The sequence below is a fragment of the Pantherophis guttatus genome, chromosome 8 (genome assembly GCF_059756535.1).
Source record: "Pantherophis guttatus breed Tessera chromosome 8, ASM5975653v1, whole genome shotgun sequence".
Lineage (NCBI taxonomy): Eukaryota > Metazoa > Chordata > Lepidosauria > Squamata > Colubridae > Pantherophis > Pantherophis guttatus.
The window spans coordinates 6677287-6693056 of record NC_142070.1 but is presented as its reverse complement, the minus strand read 5'-3'; the positions used below and the strand labels follow the sequence as shown (position 1 = coordinate 6693056).

The following is a 15770-nucleotide window of genomic DNA, read 5'->3' as shown; positions in this document are numbered from 1 at the left end:
ACATGTTCACGGGATAAGATGGGAACCATCAAGAAAGAAATGGAAGGTTTAATATTTGGCTGCTCAAGGACAAGCACTACAAACTAATACCATGAAAGTGAAGATACAAAAATCCACTGACAATCCAAACTGCCAACTTTGCAACGACCAAGTTGAAACTGTTTCACACTTTCATATGTGAGTGCAGCAAAATTGCAGAAATTGATTACAAAGCTAGACACAACCGAGTTGCTAAATTAGTCCAGTGGTCATTATGTAAAAAAAAAAATGACTTACTTGTATCCAAAAAGTCATGGGAACATAAAGCGGAAAAAGTTATCGAAAACGAGAAGGTGAAGATCTTGTGGGCTTCTGGCCTCCGGATGGCCTCCTGGCCTTCAAATACAGACTGATCATCATTTGGAACACAACACGCCAGATATCTCGGTTGTTGAGGGACGAACTGTACAGTTTATTGATATTGCTGTACCAAGAGACGCCAGAGTCGAAGAAAAAGAAGTGGAAAAAAAATCACAAAATATCGCAACCTGGCCATTGAAACTACATGACTATGGATGAAACATGTAACAGTGATACCCATTGTCATTGGGGCATTTGGCACCATGTCCAAGAATTTTGCAAAATACATCAAGAAATTGCAGCTTCCTGCAATAACACCAGTGGAGCTGCAAAAAAAAAAAAATGCGCTACTCGGAACATCATATATTTTAAGAAGATACTTGGTTGATACCTAGGACGCTGGCAGCAACCTGTATCAACCATTAGCACCAGTTAATGGTATTTGTGATGCATTTTTAAATGTTCAGTTGACTGAGTTTCACGTTTAATGAATAAAAGAGATAACAATAATAAACAGTTTATGTCAAGTTTCCGAAATATGCCCTAATTAATTCATGAACCATGATCCAAACTTCAAAGGAAATATAGTCATTTATTAGGAGCAACATTCCGGCAATACTGGGATGCAGTTAGGACTGATCCTGCGTAGATTTACGTTCCCCTATGACCCTGTCTCTCCCCTCCTCTCTGGCCATGTCATAAATCACATTCTCCAATTAACCACTTTGACTGGCTGTGAAACCTAACACCTCCTTCTGATTGCGGTCAGAAAGAATGTATGGGATTCACTTCAGTTCTCCCTCCCTCCTGCTCATGGCAACTTGAAAGCTTTGCAAGTTGACAGTTTAGTTCAATATAAGCTCTAAAGTTCTAGACTTTTCTTAATATGAAGGAGAACTTCAAATATGTCACTCAATTCCTGGAAATATCAACGGCCTTCTGCATTGCCACTACATATAGCAAACTTGGAAAGACCAGGGTTATATTTTGATATTATATCATGTCTAAACTGTGTTTTTGGCAAGAAGCTCACTTCCAATTGATTTATTGTCCGAGAGAGTTTAGCTTACTTGTCCTCAACCTGATATCCTTCACAGGTGGCGGAACTAATCTTTCTATTAATATTTCCATAATTCACAGTTGGTGTCGTCAATGGACTTGCTGGTTAAAGATTTAACCAGCTCTTTTCCTACACACTCGGACAATGCTATGTCAAGTGCTATTTAGACCTTAGCGATAGATCAAATTCATCATCATTCATCACCAGCCTCATCAAATGCTCATCAAACAAAATGTCCTGCGTCTTTTTTTTTTTGCTGTTGCTTCTCCTTCAGTTTCATGAAAGAAAATTTGCTTTCAATAGGAAACGTCGCACACAATCTCCGTGTGGTTATTTCTTCAATAACAGCGTTGGAAAAGACGTTGGAAGTGTTGGAAGAAATATCCATCTGGTTCAGTTACAAGCACTGGAGACAAAATGGAGGCTGATCAGAAAAATGGTTGAATGATGGACAGAGCCACCAAGTGCATGGGTTCTGGGCAGCTGACCACATGGAGTTGTGTTGTGGTCTGCCAGTGGCCTGCGCAGATCGTGGCTGATCCCGACGACGAGGAAGCTGGTGTGATGTCGCGCCAGCAGCCTGTGCAGCCGGCGCTCGTGTCGGACAGCGAGGAGGCTGAAGAGGATGTGGTGCCAGAGGCAGAGACTCAGCCAGAGCCTTCAGAACCTCCAGAGGCTCCTTCAAGTGGAGAGAGCGAAGTGGGGGAGCCTCTTCTCATTGCTCAAGCACGCAGGACTGCCAAAAGGCAGGAGTGGCTACTCAGGAGGAGGAGGTCTCCTCAAGAGTAAGGCTTGAGGATAATTGGCCACTCCCTTAGCCTATTTAAGTCACATGCAGTTAGTAAGTTTCTTGCTGGAAACAACTTGTAATTATCATCAGAGCATTTTTGGAAAAGTCTTATCGTATCTTGTTTTCTGGGCTGGTTGCCAACGTTTGCCGGACTTTGGTTGAGTTGAGCCTTGCTAGGTAATGTAAACTTCCCAGGTGCCATGTGGTGAGATGGGTAGAGGGCAGTGGTGGGTTTCAAATTTTTTTACTACTGGTACTGTGGGTGTGGCTTGGTGAGCGTGGCATGGCTTGGTGGGCGTGGCACGGGAATGATACTGTAAAATCTCCATTCCCACCCCACTGCAGGGGAAGGATACTATAAAATCTCCATTCCCTCACCGATCCAAGGGAAGGTTACTATAAAATCCCCATTTCCTCCTGATCAGCTGGGACTTGGGAGGCAGAGAATAGATGGGGGCGGGATCCAGTCAGAATTTTTACTACCGGTTCTCTGAACTACTCAAAATTTCCGCTACCGGTTCTCCAGAACTGGCCAGAACCTGCTGAAACCCACCTCTGGTAGAAGGCTAATACTATCATGTCTTGAGGGCCATGTCTTCATCCCATCACCCTGGAGCTGAAGAGGGTAGATCTTTGTTATGTAGAATAGACGGCTCAGGCCTTTAATGACCCATTGACAAAAGTGGGAAGGAGCTGAATTTCTGCCTCCCTTTTAGGAGAAATATTCTGCCCTTTTAATATTTCCTAAAATATTTCATTTTTCTAAGAGAGGAGTGGGTGCTACCCTGTTTCCCTTCAAATAAGACATCCCCTGATTATTTAATTATTATTTATTTTATTGGTTAGATTTATATGCCGCCCTTCTCCAGATGAATGAAGTTTGAGGATGTTTATAAGCCAGCCTTTCTTTCTTTCTTTCTCTTTCTTTCTTTCTTTCTTTCTTTCTTTCTTTCTTTCTTTCTTTCTTTCTTTCTTTCTTTCTTTCTTTCTTTCTTTCTTTCTTTTTTTCTTTCTTTCTCTTTCTCTATCTATCTATCTATCTATGTATCTATCTATGTATCTATCTATCTATCTATCTATCTATCTATCTATCTATCTATCTATCTATCTATTTGATTTATATGCCGCCCTTCTCCGGAGATTCAGGGCGGCTTACAGTGCGTTAAGCAATAGCCTTCATAGTTTTGTATATACCTGCTTAGTAGGGCTTTCGGCCCCCCCCTAAGCGGTGTTCTATTTTATACAAAGTCAGCTTATTGCCCCCAGAAACCGGGTCCTCATTTTACCTACCTCGGAAGGATGGAAGGCTGAGTCAACCTTGAGCCTGGTGAGAATTGAACTCGCAGTAATTGCAGGCAGCTGGCAGCTAAGTACTACTTTAACAGTAGTTTAGTCCACTGTGCCACCATGCTCCAATAATAAGCCCAATTGGGCTTTTGAGTGCATGCACTAAAATAAGCCTTCCCCTGAAAATAAACCCTCCCCAAAAATATTTAAACGCACGTGCAGCTGGTCCCTGCCATTTCCTCTGGTTTCCTCCACACACCCCAAAATAATAAGACCGCCCCGAAAATAAGGCCGAGCGCTTATTTCAGGGTTTAAAAAAATAAATAAAAATAAGACAGGGTCTTATTTTCGGAGAAACACGGTAACTTCCTACAGCATGCCAACTGAGCCAGTGAGGCACATTTTCTCTGGCTTTTTTTTTTTTTAAAGAACAAAACCCAGCATATAAGATTTGAAATAACAAAAGATTGTAGCACCTATTCAAATATTGGCTCAGAAATGAGAGCTGCATTCAGATAAATATGCCTTTTGTGTTTTGCTTTCAGGTTACATGCCTGCCGTTTCGAGCTGACCTTAAGAAAGCAATCTTAAGAATGAACGCTTGAGTATCCCTTAATAGCAAAAGATGACTGGAGAACCGAAGGTTTTATTGCCTTTACAGAAACCGATGTCTCTTCGGTGTAGCCTCTCTCCCTCTGTGCTGTTCCAATATTGGCACCTCCGTGTTGTCACACTGTAGAAGGGGGGTGGGGGGGTGAGATTCCAACTTTAAAAACCTGCTGGAAGCAAATTTATTTGGACAGCCTCTTTCGCAGCTGACTTTTTAATTCAGTGGTTTGAAGACGGTCTGAAATGTTAGAGGTGGACGTGAAGACAGGAACAGGAGGCGGCTTCAAGAGAGATCTTTCAGTGCAGTTTGGACGTAGGTCTTTTTTTTTTTTTTATTGAAAAGGTTTTCAAATACAAATTTTTCCCCCTTTTTCCCCCCCCTCCCCCCCCTCCCTAACCCCCCCTCCCCACCCTTCCCCCCCTGTGACTTCTTCGTAACAAAAAAAAACCCTAATTCATAACAGATTACTTACTCCCTCCTCAAAATACTGACCTTTACTTACTAAAAATATTATAAATCCCCCTTTATCCATACATTTCAGAAAAGAAGAAGAGAAAAAAAAACAAAACAAAAAAAAACAAACACATTATACTATAACTATTATAAAATAACTCTAATTTAGCATAATAGTGTTTTATATCTATGCATTATTGCAACAATTCAAAACCACCTTCCACTTTAAAACTATACAATAAGTCCTACTTTAATAACATTTCAAAGCGGGCTCCCCATAAAATCTAATTTAACATTTATTCCACTCTATCCATTTCCTCCACTCCCCTAAATGTATCACTTAAAAATCCCTTTTCTTAAACTAATCAGTCTGTAGCTAGCTTATTCACCCACTGTCTTACAAATTTACCATACACAACAATTCTTGATATCTTTAATTCACTGCCCACACTACTTAAAAATATATATATATATATATTCCATTATATCTAAATAAAAAAAGAAAAGACAATAACTTTAAATTTATAGTCCATATAATATCTTCTTGAAGTCTTTCCACTGGATTGTTAAAACCAACATCCATAATAGGGTGACATAGCTTGCGGATGCAACAGTTTATTCAAGATCTCCAATCATATCTGCCCCCATCAGTAGTAAACATCTTCTTATATATATAAAAGTAAAAACAACCACCCGAGTGACATTATAATTGTATTCCATATAATAATAATTGTGGGTTTCATCAGGATTATTAATTTCCATCATCGTATTGGGTAACAACCCGATCTTCTGCATGTCCCAATGTGATTCTCTTGCCTTATAATTCAAGATAATTATAATATATTTATCAACACAAAAAGAAGTTTCAAAATAGATAATTCAAAACCATCAATTTGAGGCTCTTTCCATGTCCCAAAATTACGGCAATGCAGAGATCTGCCACTATCCTCAGGATGATATTGACCAATATGTCGCCTCCTCTATGTTTTCACATAATCATTCATATTTTAAAATCACTGGCTTCACTGTTGCTTGGGTTAGAAATTTCTATTTTTGTACAACCTATTTCTTTTTTTGTTTTCTTTTTTTTGTGGGTTTGACCTCCATCCTAATTTTTTGTGTCTCGCATTTCTTTTTTATCCCTTGTATATCCTCTAATTGGTTTCCATGCTTGTCCTTGCCTTGATAAGTCATCACATTAAAATCAGATGGCACTTCTCTCAAATTTGTAGATAATCCAGCTGGGGTATCCGATAAATCCAAAGGCAATTTATCTGGTACAGTCTCTGTCTTTAGTTCCAGCTCCTTCTGCTTATCCTGTATTATATCTGAAGACGTTAAATTCATTTTCAACCTATTTTGATAAAATTCTTCCGCCCTTTCAACAGTATTTAACTGGTATCTTTCTCCTTGATATCTCAATATAATACCAACTGGGACGTCCCACCGGAATTGAATATTTCTCCTTTTTAACTCAGACACCAGAAAGCCAAATTTCTTCCTTTCCATTAGTATCTTAGGTGGGAGTTCCTTGTAAATCCAAATCTTTCTTCCATACAATTGCAAATTAGAATTGAAGGAATTTTGCACAATTTTATTCCTAATTTCTTTATCTGAAAAATAGATTACCACATCTCTAGGCAATTGCCTTTGCTTGGCAGTCCAAGAGTTTATTCGATAAGCTCTGTCAATCCTACAAAACACTTCCTCAGGTTGAATCTTTAAAATCCCAGCTAGAAATTCAGAAGATATTTTCCTTAAGTCATCTCTGTTATTTTCCTGCAAACCTCTAAGTCTTATTGCATATTCTGTGAAATTATATTGTATCTTTAGAACCTCTTTTTGAATCCTCTGTTCCAGATATTCTACATTACCAGACTTTTGGTCAGCATCCATTTTAAATTTTTCTTCTGAACTATAATCCTGAATATTTAACAAATCATTTTCAATTTTTTGAATTCTATTGTCCAATTTATCTTGAATTTCATCCATTTTTGACTCTAGTAAATTAATATTTGTATCCAACCGAATCATGAATTCTGGCAATTTTAAAATTTTTTGCTGCAAAAAGTCAAACTTGGATTTCACCAATTCCTTAGTTTCCTGCTTAAATTTTTCAAGTTGCTGATTCACAATCTCATCCCTTCTTTCAATCTCCTCTAAGAGAAATTCTATTATATTAAAATCAGGTTTCTGGGACTGAAGAGTTAAAACATATTGCTTTAAATTCTTGGTGGGGGAATCCCCCCCACCTATTTGTTTGTCTGACTTCACAAGCCTCAGTGCCATGTTTCCGCCTAAGCAGGCTTTGTTAGAAGAAGAAAAAAAAAAAAAAAAACAAGACAAAAGACTTCCAGCCAGCAACACTCAAGCCTCCAGGGAAAAAAGAGAAAAACAAAAACAGGAGCGGAGTTTTGTCTACAAATGTAGCCAGTGGTATTTATTCCGCTACATTGTAATAATAAAAAACGGAAGAACTTTCCCTCTCAAACTCTTCTCCAGCCGCGGCAGACGCCATTTTAAAAAGAAACTTTTTTCCTCTTTCTCTTCCTCTATTCTCTTAAGTAATTTTTAAAAGATAAGTAAAATACTTGCGCTTCAGTATTACAGGTCCAGCTCACATTTTCTTTGAGTAATCTGTCAAATTCGCAAGCTTGCTTTTGACGCCTGGCTCTGCATTAGCAGAGGTCTCCCAAAGCCCGGAGCAACGGCTGGGGATATGGGGCATCTCATCCGCTCCATCCCAAAAGTAAAAGAAAAACTTTTGGGACTCTGCAGAGAGTTCTACCCACCCCTGCCGGCTCTATCTCCGTTTCCTCATGGGAACGGAGTTTTTTCGAGCCGCCGTTCCGTTGTGAAGGCGGCTCTGACAGGCAGTGGAAGCTGACGATCCCAAAGGAACGTCTGGCGGCGGCCAGCAGCAAACAGGAAGTCCGCAGTTTGGACGTAGGTCTTGACTACAATTTTGTAGGGAATTCAGACATTTTCTTTCTTTCTTTCTTTCTTTCTTTCTTTCTTTCTTTCTTTCTTTCTTTCTTTCTTTCTTTCTTCCTTCCTTCCTTCCTTCCTTCCTTCCTTCCTTCCTTCCTTCCTTCCTTCCTTCCTTCCTTCCTTCCCTTCCCTTCCCTTCCCTTTCCTTTCCTTCCCTTTCCTTTCCTTTCCTTTCCTTCCCTTCCCTTCTTTTCCTTTCCTTTCCTTTCCTTTCTTTTCCTTCAATCCTCCCTTTCTCTTTTCTTTCTTCCCTTCCCTTCTTTCCTCCCTTTATCTTTCCTTCCTTTCCTTTCCCCTTTCCTCTTTTTTCCCTATCTTTCCTTTCCTTTCCTTTCCTTTCCTTCCTTTCCTTTCCTTTCCTTTCCTTTCCTTCCTTCCCTTCCCTCCCTTCCCTTCCCTTCTTTCCCTTCCTTTCCCTTCCCTTCAATCCTCCCTTTCTCTTTTCTTCCTTCCCTTCCCTTCCCTTCTTTCCTCCCTTTATCTTTCCTTCCTTTCTTTTCCCCTTTCCTCTTTTTTCCCCTACCTTTCCTTTCCTTTCCTTTCCTTTCCTTTCCTTTCCTTTCCTTTCCTTTCCTTTCCTTTCCTTTCCTTTCCTTTCCTTTCCTTCAATCCTCCCTTTCCTTCCTTCCCTTCCCTTCCCTTCTTTCCTCCCTTTATCTTTCCTTCCTTTCCTTTCCCCTTTCCTCTTTTTTCCCCTACCCGTCCTTTCCTTTCCTTTCCTTTCCTTTCCTTTCCTTTCCTTTCCTTTCCTTTCCTTTCCTTTCCTTTCCTTTCCTTTCCTTTCCTTTCCTTTCCTTTCCTTTCCTTCTTTCCCTTTCCTTCCTTTCCTTCCTTCCCTTCCCTTCTTTCCTTTTCCTTCCCTTCCCTTCCCCTCCCTTCCCTTCTTTCCTTTCTTACCCCCATCTTTTATTCTTTCTTTTGCTTTCTAACAGGGAGAAGAACGGACCGGTCACACAACTGTCTTTTCTGTCTTGCTTTAATTTTAACATTAAAAAGAAGCCAGCAGGGGAAGCTGTAGTTTAATGACCACACAACCATGGCAAAAAAGTGATAAACTGGGATGCATCTCACGTAACCACCCTCTCACTTAACAAAAGCTATGTGGTGAAAGATAGTAAGGGTGTGAACAGATTCTAATTTAGTTCGTTTAGCTGTGTTGGAAGAATTGTCCATTTGGGTTCAGTTCCAAGTAGGGAGAAAGACCCTGGAAACATGAAGACTGCTTGGAAGGATGGTTTAATGGTGGACAGGACCACGTGGTTTGAGGTCCTGGGCAAAAAGAGCATATTGATTGATTGATTGATTTGATTTGATTTGATTTGATTTGATTTTTATACCGCCCTTCTCCAGCAGGACTCAGGGCGGTGGACAGCCAAAATAAAAACACAGCATACAAAAATTAAAACAATTTAAAAGATATTAAATAATGATTGGCCCACAATTTAAAACAACCCAGTTAAAATTAATTTCAAATTAAAACCAAGGGATGGGATCAAGCCAGCCCGGCTAGATGAAAGAAGTGGGTGAAAGAGAGAGATTTATACCCTCTCTTGGGCCCCGCCTTGGAGCTTCCTGTTCCTGTGTAAAGAATGTAGTCTGATTGGTTGTCAGACTCCCATGGAGCCATGCAGGGATAACTTTGTAGGTTGTCTGGAGTCCCAGGCTTGGTTGAATCTTGCTGAGTGATGATATAATGAAGGGGCTTTGGGCAATTCCTATTATGGCTTAATGGCTTTGTCCTGTTTGAATCTTGAGTGAGGACTAATCCTATCATGTCCTAACGGCCATGTCTTTTGTTTTGTAGATAAGCTGGCCCAGCCTTAGTCTTAATTAAAATAGTTTTTATTGAATATAAATATTAAAAAAGACATACGTAACATATACACAACAAACATTTATACAACATATACACAAAAAGAGTGTAATTTCTTCTTAAGCATTTTTTCAGAGTGACATTCTACAATTCTACTTATGATATATTCCTTCACCTCTCCTTAATCTAATAATATATATATATATATATATATATATATATATATATATATATATATATATATATATATGTATGTATGTATGTATGTATGTATGTATGTATGTATGTATGTATTTAAATCAGTAATATTTCCCCTATATTTTTTGTATAAGGCCCAGCCTTAGTCTTGTAGATAGGTTGGCACCAAAATATCTGCTAGGGGAGTCAGGGAGCTGAGGTTCTGCATTTATGTCTTTTAGAAACATGTTTCTCCTTTAGGGAAAATATAATATTCTGCCTTTTTAATATTTCCTAGAATATTTCATTTTTCTGGGAGAGGGGTGGATGCTAACTTCCTACACCTGTAACCATGGAGAAAAATTATTTTAACTTGGAATCACACTTGCAACCAAACTAAATCTGGGAAAGAAAAGAAGTTAACAGAAAAACAGAGTTGGAAGAGACTTTGGAGGCCTTCGAGTCCACCTAGTTGTTGGCTGTTGTTGTTGTCAGAGTATGGCTTTGTTATATTAGCCAGGAGACTACAATACTATTGTAGAGTAGTAGTTTGGCTGCCAAGGTATTAGCTCTATCGTGGTACATGCTCATACACTTCCTAAGTTCCTCCACAAGAGGGCGAGCTTGCTTTGCACCAGAAAGAAAGAGTCCCTCCCTTCTGTAGAGCCACCTCACAAACAGTTGCCGCCACCGGGAAGGTCCAGAGCCATCAGGAATCTGACTGCCTTCACAGAGCACCAACTGTCTCCCCACCAAAGTGGTACTTATCCATCTACTCGCACAGGACATGCTTTCAAATGGCATGGTGGACAGAAGTGGAGACAAGTGATGGGAACTCACCTCACCACAAAATACTAGGACTCGAACCGTGGGACCAGAGATCATCTCCAGCATTATTAAGCTATGGAGCCGCCACACCTCTTGTTGTTCATAAACACGGAATCTGAGAAGGTGCAAATATTTTTTCTGTCTTTTTTTTTGTCTTTCTAACTATATTAAAGAGCTGCAGAAATTCCTTACTTAGAAATCCCAATTTTGTTTGCGATATTTTAGTGACAAACCTCCATTCCTCACCACGGAAAGATCCACCTTAAAGTGGATAAAATAACTTTGGGGAAAATTCTTCACATGAGAATAAGGTTGGTGTCATCCCCAAATAAACATGTTAGAAGTGTCTCATGCTATTTTCTGCAGGTTAATCTTCCACCGGTCAATAATATGAGGAAGGAACGAGGGGATTTAAAACTGCTTAATACTTGAGTCCCACTGCTAATCCCCCCACTTATCCTATTTGAGTGATTATAAGGTTCAGCCCAATGGAACTCTTTCGGAGGGTCATGAGACCCCGACCGATGTTTATTATTTCTCTTTCTTGGTTGGGAGATTCTTTCATTACTATTACTTTTATCAAAACATCCCATGGTCCGCCTAGGTTGGAAAAAGCTGGTCAAAGTGGCTTTATTTAATGCCTACAAAGAACCTTAATAAGATGGCATTAAGATAGAAATGGCTAGGAACTGTGCAGCACTGAAATCTGTCTCCCAAAGTAGTTGTGAGGGGTGCAGAACTGAGCACACCTCTGGAATATTTTAAAGTGATTTTTTTTTTCTTCATGAGAAGCCGCTGCTTTAAGGTGTTGCAACCTGGTGATACGTTCATGATGGGTCTACAAATGCTTCGTGGCGCTCAAAGCAGAATGTTGGTTCGGCCCTACAAACAGGAAAGGAAATGAGCCTCTTCAGATTCTCTCTCTCTCTCTCTCTCTCTCTCTCTCTCTCTCTCTCTCTCTCTCTCTCTCTCTCTCTCTCTCTCTCTCTCACACACACACACACACACACACACACACACACACACACACACAGACACAAGACATATACTGCTACAGGTGTTTGGTTTTGCTGTTCACTTTAGAACTTCTCCTATTCTCTTTCTTTCTTCCTCTTCTACTTCCTCTTCTACTTCCTCTTCTCGTCTTCCACCTCTTCCTCCTCTTCTCCTCCTCCTCCCTCCTCCTCTTTCTCCTCCTCTTTCTCCTTTTTCCTCCTCTTTTTCCTCCTCTTTCTTCTCCTCCTCCTCTTTCTCCTCCTCTTTCTCTTTTTCCTTGTCCTCCTTTCTCCTCGTTCTCTTCCTCCTCTTTCTCCTCCTCTTTCTCCTCCTCTTTCTCCTCCTCTTTCTTGTTGTCCTCCTTTCTCCTCTTTCTCTTCCTCCTCTTCCTCTTCCTCTTTTTCCTCCTCCTCCTCTTTCTCCTCCTCTTTCTCCTCCTCTTTTTCCGTGTCCTCCTTTCTCTTCTTTCTCCTCCTCTTTCTCGTTGTCCTCCCTTCTCCTCTTTCTCTTCTTCCTCTTCCTCCTCCTCTTTCTCCTCCTTTTTCCTTGTCCTTCTTTCTCCTCCTCTTTCTCCTCCTCTTTTTCCTCCTCCTCCTCTTTCTCCTCCTCCTCCTCTTTCTCCTCCTCCTCCTCTTTTTCCTTGTCCTCCTTTCTCCTCTTCCTCCTCCTCTTTTTCCTTGTCCTCCTTTCTCCTCTTTCTCTTCCTCCTCTTCCTCCTCCTCCTCTTCTTCCCCCTCCTCCTTTTCCTCCTTCCTGCTATCTTGATGTTTTTATTTGCCAAGTCCTTTCTGATAATGATTCTGAGCATGGAATTCACCTCTTAAAAACTCAGCGGTGGCACAAAAGGCCGACATTTTCACCAGGCAACCCAGGATGACGCCAGTGTCCTTCTTTGGCCCAGTCATTTTTTGTCTTTAACAAAGTCAAATCTTGCCCCACCTAAGATCATGAGAAGAGCTTGGAAGCTGGATCTGACCAAGGTTCTACAGCTGGAGAAGCTGCAACCAAGACATCGAGGTTATTCATCTCTTTATCCAGTGTATATGGCTGCCCATCTCAACGAGGCAACCTTTGCTCCGGCAGATGCTTCATATTTTGGAAGGCTGTGTGCGATGCTTCAGATTCAATTGCATAATCGGCTTTGGATTAATGGAGGTGCAGAAGATAGATCTGTCTGCTGCAGCCACCGTGGTACATTTTCCCCAGGATGGTGCAGTAAGTGAAGAACTGGCTGCCTGATCCCAGGAAAAGGCTCAGCTGTGGCATAAAGATTTGTAGACAGATGTTACATTCACAGTCCCATATGCTCTGAAGCATGTGTGGAAATATAGTCCTTGCTCTTAAGAGAAGCTACCTGAGTCCTCTTAACTTTGCTTCAGTGGTGGTATTCAGCCAGTTCAGACCAGTTCGGGCGAACTGGTAGTAGTGACCTGTCAGTGGGGTGCCCCCCCTCCTCCCTGCCTGGTGTCCCAAGGGGAGATGTTTAAACACTTCATATCCAGGATGTGAGGGGGGTCTGTAGGAACATCCGAGGTCAAAAATGTTCCATGTAATAAAATAGCAAGGCCCAAATCAGTTTCTAAGCAAGAAGTGAGGATTATTTGCAGATGCTAATTATGACCTTTCTCTTAACTTTTCGGCTGGCACTTTGAATTATGTGACTACAGCTGTCCCTGTCCCACAGCAGTTCACATTTCCTGGGGCTGCAGCTTGATTTCAGGAGAACTGTTGGGTTCTTGGTGTTCCTTCAGACATTCTTTTCCCTGCAAGCTGATAATGAAATATTTGCAGCACGGATGGGATTCAGAAATGTTAGCAACCGGTTCTCTGCCCGGTTGCTGGGTGGGCATGGCCACGGTGGGCGTGGCCTACTTGACCTCCTGCACTACGGGGGGGGGAGGGGGGAAGAGCGTTTTCATCCTCCCCAGACTCCAGAGGCTTTCCTTGAGCTTCTGGGAGGGCGAAAACGGCCTCCCCAGGCTCCGGAGGCGCTCTGGAAGCCCTCCAGAGGCTGGAAACGATCCTGTTTTCGGACTTCTGATACTTCCAGTAAGCCTGTTTTTCACCCTCTCCAGACTCCGGAGGCTTTCCCTGAGCCTCTGGGAGGGTGAAAACGGCCTCCCCCGGTCTCCGGAGGCCCTTTGGAGGCTGGAAACAAGCCCGTTTCCGGACTTCTGGAACTTCCAGTAGGCCCGTTTTTCACCCTCCCAGAACCTCCATGCAGGCCCTGTACTTACCTGGCATGGCAAAACGGGCTGTGTGGAGACTCCTGGGAGGGGCAGGGTGGGGTGGGCGGGGTCAGCCAGTCCTTGCAACAACCAGTTCGGCGAACCAGATTAAAATTAACATCCGGTTCACCTGAACTAGTCTGAACCAGCTAAATCCCATCCCTGATTTGCAGGAACAGAACACGAAGAAGCCAAGCATTCTGAGTTACATACAGCCTCGACTTCAGGAAAAACTCTTTGATGCAATTTTGATAATTTTGCAATTTATGATGATGGCAAATACCTGTAGCTCGGGTGAAGGAATGAGGGTGGAAATTCTTCCTCCAAGCTTGTGGGTTGGTTCCCAAATGTTTCGTTACCATCTTCAGCGGAGTAACATCTTCAGCAGAGTTTAGGGGAGAAATGTTTGGAAACCAATCCACAAGCTCAGAGAACAAACTTCCACCCTCATAACTTTATCCTTTCTGAAATAAATCAGTGATCATTTGATCCAAAACAGATCTGTCACGTTCCCCAAATTCGTATTACTACCACAGAGGCATTTTGGTGGGCTTCCCAAAGGTTTTTTTTTTTTTTTTTTTGCTTTAATTTATATGCCACCCTTCTCCAGAGACTCAGGGCGGCTTACAATGCCATGTTTTGAAGCATTGAAAAAACAGAGCATAAAAGCTGGCTGTCAGCAGTTCAAGCTGCATTTACTCTAGTGCTGACATAAGAAGGAGAAGCGGAGGCATCTGGAAAGGGATGTTTGACTTTTCACCTACTTATTTTTCCTGGAGATAATATCCCCTAGGAGATGGGATGGGAGGGGGGAAATTCCTTTGAGCTGGAGCAGTAGATTAGGGGTAGAGTGACTTGGAAGATGGCCAATGAGGGCAGGGGAGTGGGGAACGGAAAGGGAGGGTTTTGGGTCTGGAAGTCAGTGTTGGCTGCAATGGAGTCGGATTCAGAACGTCGTGCTTAATAAATGGGAGTTTTTCTTCAAAGACTTTGTTTGAAATGCAATTTATTTGAGACGACCTCGAAACCTGACACCGGCCTTTTATTCAATTAAACGTTTTAATTAAACAATTTAAATCTAGAGGTTGTTTTATTTTTTTATTTTTTTTTGAGAAAAGCCTTAAGATTATGTCAAGAAGCATTGTCGTTCAACAATTCAAACAAGTGAAAGAGAAGTGATAGTGACAGTTTCCCCTAGGGTTAAGCATTCACAGGTGTGTTGAAATTCTACATTGGGAGAAAGGCTAATAATACTAGGCAAAATATTCAAGTTGAGGGGCTTCACTGTGACAATCAATGTAACTATGGCCAAGGCTATAATTTTCTCAGTTGCAAAAGGGGGTTGTGAAAAGCTGAAGCATGAAAAAAAAAGCGGGGAGGAATCAAAAAAGGTGGCCTTTGAATTGTGGTGCTAGGGAAAATTGGCGAGAATACCTCGGACCACAAGTAGAGCAATTGTAACGCTCTCTACATGGGACTCCCCTTGAGGAGCACCCGGAGGCTCCAGCTGGCGCAGAGTGCGGCCGTGCGGGTGGTAATGGGAGCGACATGGTGTTCCCATGTAACACCCCTCCTGCGCAAGCTGCACTGGCTCCCGGTGGTCTTCTGGGTGCGCTTCAAGGTTTTGGTCATCACCTTTAGAGCGCTCCATGGCTTAGGACCTGGTTATTTACGGGACTGCCTACTACCACCAATAGCCTCCCACCGGCCGGTACACTCTCATAGAGAGGGGCTCCTCCGGGTGCCGTCGGCCAAACAATGTCGACTGCTGGCCCCCAGGGGGAGAGCCTTCTCTGTGGGGGCACCTACTATCTGGAACGAGCTCCCCCCGGAGATACGGAGGATCCTGGATCTGCACACCTTCCGCTGCGCTCTTAAGACCTTTTTATTCCACCAGGCGGGCCTGGCCTAATTTTTTTCCCTCTTTTTAATTACGCAATTTTTAAATTGGGTCTTTAAATGATTGGGGTTTTAATATGTCTTGGGCCAAATTTGTTTAATTCGATTTTACTTTGTTCTTAAATTTTGTATTTATGTGTTTTTACTGTTTGGCTGTTCACCGCCCTGAGTCCTTCGGGAGTAGGGCGGTATATAAATAAATTAAATAAATAAATAAATAAATAAATAAAATAAATTGTCCAGTATTAAATGAAGTGCAACTGGACTTCAGTTTTGAATAAAGAAACATAAACTATAAT

The 15770-nt window shown here is 41.8% G+C and overlaps 1 long non-coding RNA gene across 1 annotated transcript in view; it reads left to right on the top strand.

Annotated features, from left to right (window-relative positions):
- Nucleotides 1-4317: 4317 nt before the first annotated feature.
- The window catches only part of LOC148112544 (uncharacterized), a 64245-nt gene continuing 52792 nt past the window's right edge, over nucleotides 4318-15770 (top strand). Inside the window, exon 1 of the long non-coding RNA XR_015729140.1 lies at nucleotides 4318-4398. This is a non-coding gene — a long non-coding RNA (uncharacterized LOC148112544). The remainder of the gene's footprint in view (nucleotides 4399-15770) is intronic.